Raw genomic sequence first — 10,694 nt, 5'->3', positions numbered from 1 at the left:
TATATATATATATATATATATATATATATATAGTTGTTTACTTCAACAAGATATAAATATTGCTCCAAGTTATTGTAAAACCCCGAAAATGACTTAGGTGAACTAGAGCATAACATGATGGTATTGATTGTATAAGGTCCTAAAGTGGTCTAAGATATGGTATTGAGATAGTGTTTAAGATTTTAGGTGCATTGGATGTCAAACGTCAAGGGACGATTAACACGTTCGACGACTAAGTCACCTATGTGCCTTGTATGTGGTTTTATGTGTTTATGTGTGATTCATGAGGTTATAAGGTATTTAAATGAGTTATTATGATGTATATAGGCAGTGTGTCGAGTTTCGTGGAGTTTGAAGGTCAAACGTCCAAGAACGTCCATGACGTTCGAAAATGTTGCCTTGAAATGACGTTGTGTGTCTAGGCATGTTTCGTCGAGTTTTATGTGTTCGTTTTGGATAAAATTCATGTGAGAGGTGATAAACTTATATACAAGCATGTTTGGGTTTGAAACTTCCGGGCAAACTTCCACAAGGACCATCCAAGGGTCCTTGAGGAAGGACCCATGTTGGTGGCCAAAACTGCCAAAGGCAGTCCCACCTACGGATAGCAAACGACGGCCAGTGGCCTGGTCGACGCCCCATAGGTGGTGGGCGTACTCTAGTACTTATCCTGGGGAGCTAAACGTCCAGTTTCCAGTCTCTGAAGTCATCGACGGAGGATAGGACGGCCCGTGTGTGGACCTACGCCCCCTCAACCGTCGTTTGGGGTCTGTGTTATGCGCATGTTCACTGTAAGTTGAGGGGTGAACTTGTAATTTCACCCCACTTACAAATAAGAGTATTGGCGGTTCCTTAAGGGTCTTTTGGGTATTTTAAGTGTGTATATAAGTGTTTAACACTTAGAAGAATTCATTCTTCCAAATCAAAATCCCAAAATCCCTTAGATTTTCCTTAAGACTCCATTGAAGTCAAAAGTCAAGGAAGAGCTTGGATTGTTGAATTGAGTGGAGATTCTTCATAAATTTGAAAAATTATCATCATTGAGGTATGGAATTTGATCCTTAAAACTCTCTTAATCAAAGAGCCCAACTCTCAAGAAGTTTTCGAAAGTTTTCAAAGTTGAATTGTCCAATTTCATGATTCTACCATGGGTTCTTGCATCAATTGTTTTTAAACGTTTATTAGGGATTAAATTGTTATTTTATTGATGATTTTAACCTAAATTACCTTCGAACCCATGAATTGGATGAACCCTAGATTTTGACTATGTTATGGTGTAACACTTTGAAAATCCAATATGAGTCTTAAGGCCTAACATAGGTTCCATGGGGTATAAACACTGTTATATGACCTATAATTATGAATATAAGTCATTTAGGAGGTTTAGGAACCAAAACGTCCAAGAACGTCCATGACGTTTGGTAATTTGGTTCAAGGATGTACTAGCGTGCCTTAGCTTATTTGACTAGCTTTTAGGAGTTGAAAATTCATGAAATTAGGTGGAAGGTTGTATAACATGTGTTTAAGGTGATTCTTGATTGAAATAACCGGGTACGACTCCCCAAGGACCAACCAAGGGTCCTTGAGGAGGACCCTTGCAAGTTGATGTCAACATTGTCTAAGCAGTATCCATCGACGAGATGCAGGGAACGATCCGTTTATGGATCGACGGGGTGTCATTTACAAACGTCTACCAACACTTATAAAAATGGAGAAATCCCCCTCCTGCACCTGTCTCTAACCGAACTTACGGTTGTGCAACACGGAGGAAGGCCTGCCCGTCGATGGACCAACGATCCGTCGATCATGGTCTCGTCGATGGGGTCTGCAACTTTTGTGCATGTTTTAAATTAAGTTAATTTAATTAGTTAAGGGGTTAGGGTTTTAGTTAGGGGATTAAGAAATCCTAAGTAAGTTAATTAACCCCCAATATAAAGACCCTAACCCCAATTAGTTTAAACACAACTCACAAAATAAACTCTCTTCCTTCTCTCTTCTTTCTCTCTCTATTTTGAAGACACTATTGAAGACAACTAGGGGGAGGTTTTGGGGGGTGGAAAGGGACGTTTTCACCATCAAATCTTCATCAAACGTTAAGGCATGAAATCTAATTCACCTTTGAGACTTCCTTCCTCAAAGGGCTCCTTCAAAATGGATTTCCAAAGTTGGGTTTTCAAGTAGGTTTCACTCAATTATGAATTTGACGTTATGAACTGAGTTTTTTATGATTTCTTTAGGATATAATGGATATATTAACATGTATTTTAACTTGATTATAGTAATTTGTGATGGTTTGATCTAAATTGAAGAGTATGATCCTTAACCCTTAACCCTATTTTGATCTGGATGTAAATTTGATTGTGATTGATTCAATTGTCTTGATTATGGGTTAAATCACTATTAGATGATGTTTTTACACCAATTATTAACAAATATGTATGAATTGTTGTCTTTCATGCTAATCTTGAGAAGTGATTTAGGTTATGGAAATTGGCCTAAGTAATCTTGTTTTAAGCATTGATTTGGTATTGAATTATGCTGTAGTGACTCTTCTAGTATTATTATCATGTTGATTATTGAATTATGATGTGTAACATCTAAATTGTATTGAATTGAGGACTTATGGTAAGGTCTAAATGATGAACTATGAAGGAGACTTGGTAAGTCTTGGAATCTCTATCTTTACTTCCAATTGTGATTAATTGTGGTTAAGTGATGATGATATATTGGAGTATGCCTTGTATTAGGATTGATAGGGTGGTATGATGTTGAATTGAAATGTCTTTAGTATGTTGTGAGGTTGATTAAGGTGTATGTGATATAAGGATGGTGATGACTATAATGTGCCTTATTATTCTATGAAATGCTAATGTGTTAACCTCACTTATATGAACTGTGATGAAAGGACTATACTCATGCAATTCTTATTGAGCTATTGATGATGATGATTATACAAGGGGTAGAACTTAGGCCCTTAACTTAGCTATGATTGATAATTAAAGGATTAAAGACATTTCAATAAAGGGACTTAGCTTAGCACCGAGTGAACTTGACAATGGGAGGTGATGACTTCCAATAGAGGAAGATTCTCCCTATAGTTATACATGAGATGTTTACTTCTCGAAGAGGAATACTCATCCAATAGATTCCCATTAAAGGAGGCCCCAACTACCAAGTGGTATGAAGAGGGATATACTATATCTTAGTTCATGAACTATGTTATTCCCATAGGAAGAATAGCTAGTGGATCCACCTAGAAAACTACGTTTATGTTTGGTTTTACTTTGGCTGGTAGACCACCTTCCATTGGTGTAGGGTTTTACAACACCGTATTCCACACTTAGCTCTTGCGGTCTATGTCGGTTAAGGCAAGTGTTCCCTAAACTAAAATGAAGAAATGAAGTATAAACTAAGTAGGGTGACTTGAGAGGTTTAACTTAGCCTAAGTAGGGGTGTGGTACTGTACTTATGCCTTGCACCAGTTGGCCTTGATGAAAGCTTTAGGAAGTTGATATTATGTATGTATATAGTAATGATGTATATGATGATAACATGTTGACGCTTTAAGAAGTTGATATTATGTATGTATATAGTAATGATGTATATGATGATAACATGTTGACGCTACATTATAAATGATATTATATGATGATTATCCTCTTGAATATATAATTGGGGTGTATTATTAAAGTATGATGTTATGTATCCTTAAAGGCTATGATATGTGAAGTTGGACATTGGTCATGGTTTCTTGTTGAGGATACTTGATTGAGTAAAGTTATGGGGCTTTGCTTGGTCATTGCACTTGTTGACTTGATGAGGATTAATGAGTGGTTGTCTTGCTTATTCTGATATGGTTAACTCTTATTCATGCTTGTAATCTTATTCCTTGATGATAGGGTTGTAGTAGATTATGGGTTCAAGTATGTTGGTAATACATATTACTTGTTTGGATTAGTAAGCATGTTTGGTTGATTGATATGACTTGCTTGATTATGCATGAGACTTTTAAAATGGTAAAATGGCATGATTTTACTAAATGTCCCTTTTTAGCATGTTTTGCTCTTATATGTGCATATGATCTCATACCTAGTACAAATGGTGTACTAACCCCATTTTCTTCCTTTTTCCCGAACATTTTAGGTTCCGGTGGTTGAAGCCTCATTTGAGACGACTTGAAGAAGGTTTAGATATTCTCTATCATCCAAGTGGGTAGGTCCTCACTTTTCGAGGGCGATACCAATATCTTGCCTATGAAGTTGCTTTCTTTTTCTAAGACTCTTATGTTCATTCTATTTTCATTTGAATACCACTTGTATAAGCCTATATGTGGCTTGTTTACATTTGATGTAGGGCTATGCCCAAATTTCTGTGATCGGTTAGATGGTATGAGATGAGACAATCTTTGAGACTATTTTCTATCTTTTATATATGTATGTGCAATAAAAGTAGAAGGCTATGTAACCTTTTTATACGAAGGATCTATATATACTTGATATGACTATATTATATGTATGTAGAGGTCTATGTAAACCTCCAAACAGATATAATGAAAATTTTTAAATTTTCCGCTAAAGTTGACTTATGAACGTGATGATGTAAGCTAAGAGGCTAGTCCTAGTCCTCAAAGAGGATGCCGATGCCGGTTGCGTCTAGTGGGTAAACCCGGATGTGACATATGTGTTACTTGATATTGACTTAATGTTTATGAATTCTAGTGTAGATTCCTATGTGTTATCTAATAATGTAAGAATTGTGGTTAGTTGATATCTAGGTTGTATTAGATTGATTAATCTTTATTAAATTGACCTAGTTTCAATGATCATCATAGTTTCTATATTGAATGATTGTTCATGGCCATTGGTAAGGGCCTTATGGTATTGAATTGGATGATTTAGCATTGAATTACGGTGTTGAGGATGGAGTGGTGGTAAGCTGCCCTATTTCCTTTATTTTGATGTTAATTAGACTTCAATTGTGTTGTGATTGGTATGGTCCACCTATGTTGGCGGTGTTATGTGTTTTACTTGCAATTGATGTGGCCTTGTCGGTGTTACTTTATGTATTATGATGATCATGGCCTGCTCGGCACTACTTGAATTATTATGAGAAATTGTGTTGTTGATTATGTGAAGTATGTTCATATCTACCTACATGCTAGTAATGTGAAAGTTTGATGTATATTAGGAGATCATGTTAGACTATGAATATGTGCTTATATGTGTAGTCTTAGAGTTGATGCATGATTGTTCCTACTTGACTATATGAGTCTATAATGGTTATATTAATGATGTTGTTGTAATGTATGGGGTGACATAAATATGATAAGGGTTATCCTAAGTGCTTTAAAGAATGATATGCTATATGTGATAAGGTAAAAGAATGTCGTGTCTTGTTTGGTAGACTTGTGTCCCTTACTTGATGTATGTATGAATGTTATGATAAAATGAGATGTCTTGACTAGGTAGTATTAGTGCACACTTGTCATGTATGAATGAAAGATATGTGAGACCTTAGAGGATGTTAAGAAGGTCATGTACGTGGAACCTTAAACCTAGTGGTAATGTTATGAATGTTGAAGTCGAGAGCCGTAATGGTATCCTTCATGTAAAGGAATGGTGGACTTAGGATTGGTTGGCTCGAACGACACCATATAATACTTAGGAAAGTCATATGAGCTATCTTAATCGCTATTGAAAGGTAGCCCTAATGGACCTCTTTGATAGGGTGAATGTGATTGGGTTATGAACTAGATAAGGGACCTCTTCATATGATCCTTTAGTGTCAATTACTCTATGATAACAAAGTCTATCACCGAGTGATTATGTCATGGGAAGTAGATCTACTTGAAAAGGAGACTAGAGTACAATGCAGCTCTAATTGAGAATGAGACTAGAGTGCATAAAAGCCCCTCATATTCCTTAACCATGTGCCTACATGGGATGTGTCCAAGTTCTACCCTTGGAAAGTAGAGCACCCTCATCGGAGTAGGTTAGAACTCTGGATTCCATGTGTAGCTATCATGGTCTATGTCGGTTATTGCCTATTCTCATAATATGTAATACCTATTAGCATTAAAGAAGTTCTATGACGTTTAGTGGTGGTATGGGACGCTATCTAGATATTGCACAATAGGCTTTGAAGGTGTTAATTGGATTTCCTTGGTCTAGTCCAAGACCATTACTTGAATGTCCTTTATGTGCTGAATGTCTTCTAAATGACCTAATGAATGTAATAACTTAAATTAAGAAAGTATGTTAATGGAATAAGTACTTATCTAGAGTAATTAAGGGTTGTCTAGTTAAGGTGCGAAGGGGGCATAGGAATGGTCACTTCGTATCTTACCTAGATGAGTCTTAAAAATGACTCTAGTTAGGAAAGATGTTGATTATGTGGACATGATCTAAACTTAGGAAGTCTTATGGATTATTTAGTTAGTCTTGAAGAGGTCAATCATGGACGTTATCTTCTTGATCTACTTAAGTAAGTCTTTTGATAGCCTTTGGTAAGGAAATGTCATGTTATATATATGTTGATATGTTTGGTGTCTTGTAAGTGTGTATGTGTCTTATTATAAGTATTCTTGAGGGTCATTTAGGTATGCTTAGGGAGGTTGTATGGGCGGTCTTTATTTGTGCTGCTTAAGTGGGTCTTAGGATAGCTTTTAGTGAGAAGACTACACGTTAAGAAGTGTCTAAGAAGATGTAGACAACTTCACTATAACAGTGAATTCCTTCACTGTATAGTTAGTTGAGCTCACTATTAAGTTTGCTAAAAAATATGCTTTATTGCTTAATTGTTATCTTATGTGTTTCTAAGTTGATAAATGTTGTTCTTATGATTATTATATGATTTTTAAATGAAATGATGCATATTTAGAATAAATGTCCGTTTTAATGATTTTTATGCATTTTGCCACACTTTGTACATGTGGTTGTACTAATCCATTCTTTTATATATCTCTATAATTGTTGGTAGGTGAGGATCATTTGAGAAGGAAGAATTGGACCGTAGCATCGTTCAAGAGAAGTTGAAGTATGTCCTCATTTTACTCGAGGGCATATATGTCTTTTATGTCTTAATTTCGAAGTATTGTAATAGACTAAGTATTTCTATATTAGTATTGTATATAGGCCGTGTCCCAAAAGTATTCTCGTGTCCTAAGTTTGATGAGATTGAGACTTAGTATTTCCTATGACTTTATATGAAAGAGATTTTTAATGACTATGATATCTTTTATGAAAAGTTTTAATTCCGCACTACTTTTCATGATGTATATGCGATGAATGTTATGTAAGGGCTTGTACAAGACCTTCGAGAGATCAACTATGCCGGTTGCAATCCGAGATTGCCCCTAACTTCTAGGGTGTGGTTTCGGGATGTGACAGTTATGTACTAAATAATTATTTTATCAGTTCCCACAGTGTGAATTGACGGAAAATGTTGGGACATTCTTAAATTTTCATGTCTCGCCTATTTTTGATGCAAATGATTATCAGTATGTCCAACACTTAATTTTTTTATTTAAGTAAATTAGTTGCAAGTGATAAATATTGATATATTTTTATATATATACGGAAAATATCTCAATTGTATGGCAAACACTGCAAAAGCTTCATAAAGAGAGCAAACGTGAAAAATATTTCTTTTTGTAAAGTGTAAGTTTTTCTTCCACTTCATGAAATGTAAGAAAAAGTTCCACTTTACAAAGTGTAAGAAAAACTTTCACTTTATAAATTGTAAGAAATAGTTCCATTATATATTAAAATATAAACGTTACGGGACTAGCGGAAAACGTTTGAAATATTGGATAGAGTGGAATTTTTTCTTTGACTAAGTCTATTTTAGTTACTTTCTAAAATAGTGACTTATTTAGATCACTTTTTTTTTTTGGCTTATTTAAGTTCCGAACTCATTAATGTGGCATCATGTCGGAATGTGGTCCAGGCTTTATGATCATTGATCACACAAATAGAAAGGCAGCACATTTATGAGTGACTTGAGAGTAAGAATATGTTTGATAAGCAAAACTAGTAACGAGTAATATTTATCAAGATCTTAGTGTAGTTACTTTTCAAGTGTTTATGGCGTATTTCTTGATTTCGTTCAAGTATTTTATCATACAGTGCCAAAGACTTTGGTGAGTGCTTATAAAATGAGAAATTTGATCTCTACTAAAAACAATTACTTCACTTATAGTTTGAGGGTGAATTATTTATGAAAAAAGGATACACATGTAGCGAAACAGTTGGACTGACTATAAATTAAAGAGGGTAGTAATGCGTGTATAAATGAAAGTTCACATGATGATAATCATATTGTTGTTGGTGTGGTCCTAAATATCCATTACTAAAGGAACCAACCGCCCAAGTGGTCCAAATTGCCTATGCCTAGCGAACTAAATTTTTTTTTATCTCTTTCTTTTCCTTCATTTATTATTGTGATTTATGATAAATAAATAAATGCTGACTCACATTGCCATAAGTTAATCTCATCGGTAGGGGCCATACCAATTAACTCCTAAACATACTTATAATCACACAAAGTGGAGACAAGTCAAGTACACTAGTTAAAATATAAATAAAAATAGAAAAAGGTAAATCTGACCGTAGATTCATTTATTTTCTTAAAATAAGAATAAGGCATTTAACTCATGTATTTGATCTGTGCATCTAAATTAATTAAATAACATGCCTGCCTGCCTGCCAGCCACTTTGTATTACTCTTAATTTGGTTCCTTGCCTCTGCCTGCGGATGACTGAAGGAAACCATAAATGCCTGCCGGCTGCCTCATTTAGAAAATGAAATCACGAGAAAAAACATGATTTCCAAATTTGGCTTATTTGTAAGGAGAACCAATTTAATGGAGATAGAGACTCTGCGTAACGGGGTGCGTAATTTGCGTCTTCAAAAACATACATCAAAACTCAAATAGTGTATTAACATTATCTTATACCCTATTTCGATCCACTTAAAATAACTTTTTAAAGTTAAATTTGAATTATTTTTTAAAAAATGGAGAGTTTTAATTTTGACTTTTAACTTATTTTAAACCTATTTTAAAAATTTTCAAACAGTCCCAATACCTAAAAATGACTTAAAAATAGATTTAATGAACTTTTAAGTCTATTCAAATAAATTCTTAATCAAAATTTAAATAATAAAATTATGAACTTTTCTTTTCGCTTGTTAGATCTATCCGAGTCTAGTCAAATAAATAATTTACATGACTATATGATTTCCTAATATAATTGTAGTTCACTAATAACTAGTGAATTTGACCGCGCTTAGCACGATTTATAAGTAATAAATTGAAAACAATATTTTTATAACTTAAATATAATTAAAATAAATTTTAATTCTGTTATATTGACTAAAACACAAAAATAATATTTTTATTAGTGTTAGATGAACCACATTTAAAATAAGTAAATTTGCCTTTCAAATAAAAGAAAAATGATATAAAACCTAATATAACTAAAATAATAAAAACACAAACACACAACATATTTTTTAAAAAATTGAAGTACATATGACATTATTATGTATATTTAATATAGGCCCTGAGACAATATATTCAAAAGAGAACAAATATTTTTCTTCAAAAAATTGATCAATGTACAATAATGTAGTAGTCTAAACAATTGTTAATTACTCATGATATCTCTATGAAAACCTTGCCTAATTATGCTTTCTCAACTCATTTAACACACCTCTATGGTGGCAATAGGGAGAATGATAGATCATCTAATTTTGGAATAATTTCAGCAAGTAATGAGGAGTCTTGTAATTGTCATACAAACATCTGATATAATAAAATATTGTGAAATTTTTTATTACTATCAAGATGGCACGATCCGACCCACCGGTCCATGTGGGCACCCACTCTAACACCTAAGTAGGAGATCCTGCATATTCTAATAGAGAAAAACATGTGGAAATTATAGAAGACGGATAACAAAGTTAAGGAGATTAAATAAATAACACTTTTTAAACACACTCTTTGTTAAACTTGTAAAATAATTTAACAACCCCAGGTATCTAGTTTAACAGGTACAAGTGTCACATCCGGTTTTACCCCCTAGATGTAATCGGCGTCGTTGCCCTTTTTGAGGACTAAGACTAGCCTCTTAGTTTGCATCATCACATTCATAAGTCGAATTTAGCGAAAAATTTAAAACTTTCATTACTTCTACTTGGAGGTTTACATAGACCTCTACATACACATAATATATTTATCGAGTATACATAGACCCTTTGTATAGGAAGGTTACATAGCCTTCTGCTTTTATTGCACATAAATATATATAAGACAGAACATAGTCTTAAGGATTGTCTCATCTCATACCATCTAAAGATCATAGCAATTAGGGCAAAGCCCTACATCAATGTAAAGAAGCCACATATAGGCTTATATAAATCGTACTCAAATGAAAGTCGAATGAACATAAGAGTCTTAGAAACAAAGCATATCCATAAGCAAAATATTGGCATCGCCCTCGGAAAGTGAGGACCTACCCACTTGGATGGTAGAGAATATCCAAGTCTTCTTCAAGTCGTCTTGAATGAGCCTTCAACGACCGAAACCTAAAATATTTGGGAAAAAGAAAGAAACGGGGTTAGTATGTCACTTGTACTAAGTATGAGACCATATGGACATATATTTATAAAACATGCTAAGAAAAGGGCATTTC

The sequence above is a fragment of the Solanum pennellii genome, chromosome 3 (assembly GCF_001406875.1).
Source record: "Solanum pennellii chromosome 3, SPENNV200".
NCBI lineage: Eukaryota > Viridiplantae > Streptophyta > Magnoliopsida > Solanales > Solanaceae > Solanum > Solanum pennellii.
This window is presented reverse-complemented; position numbering follows the sequence as displayed.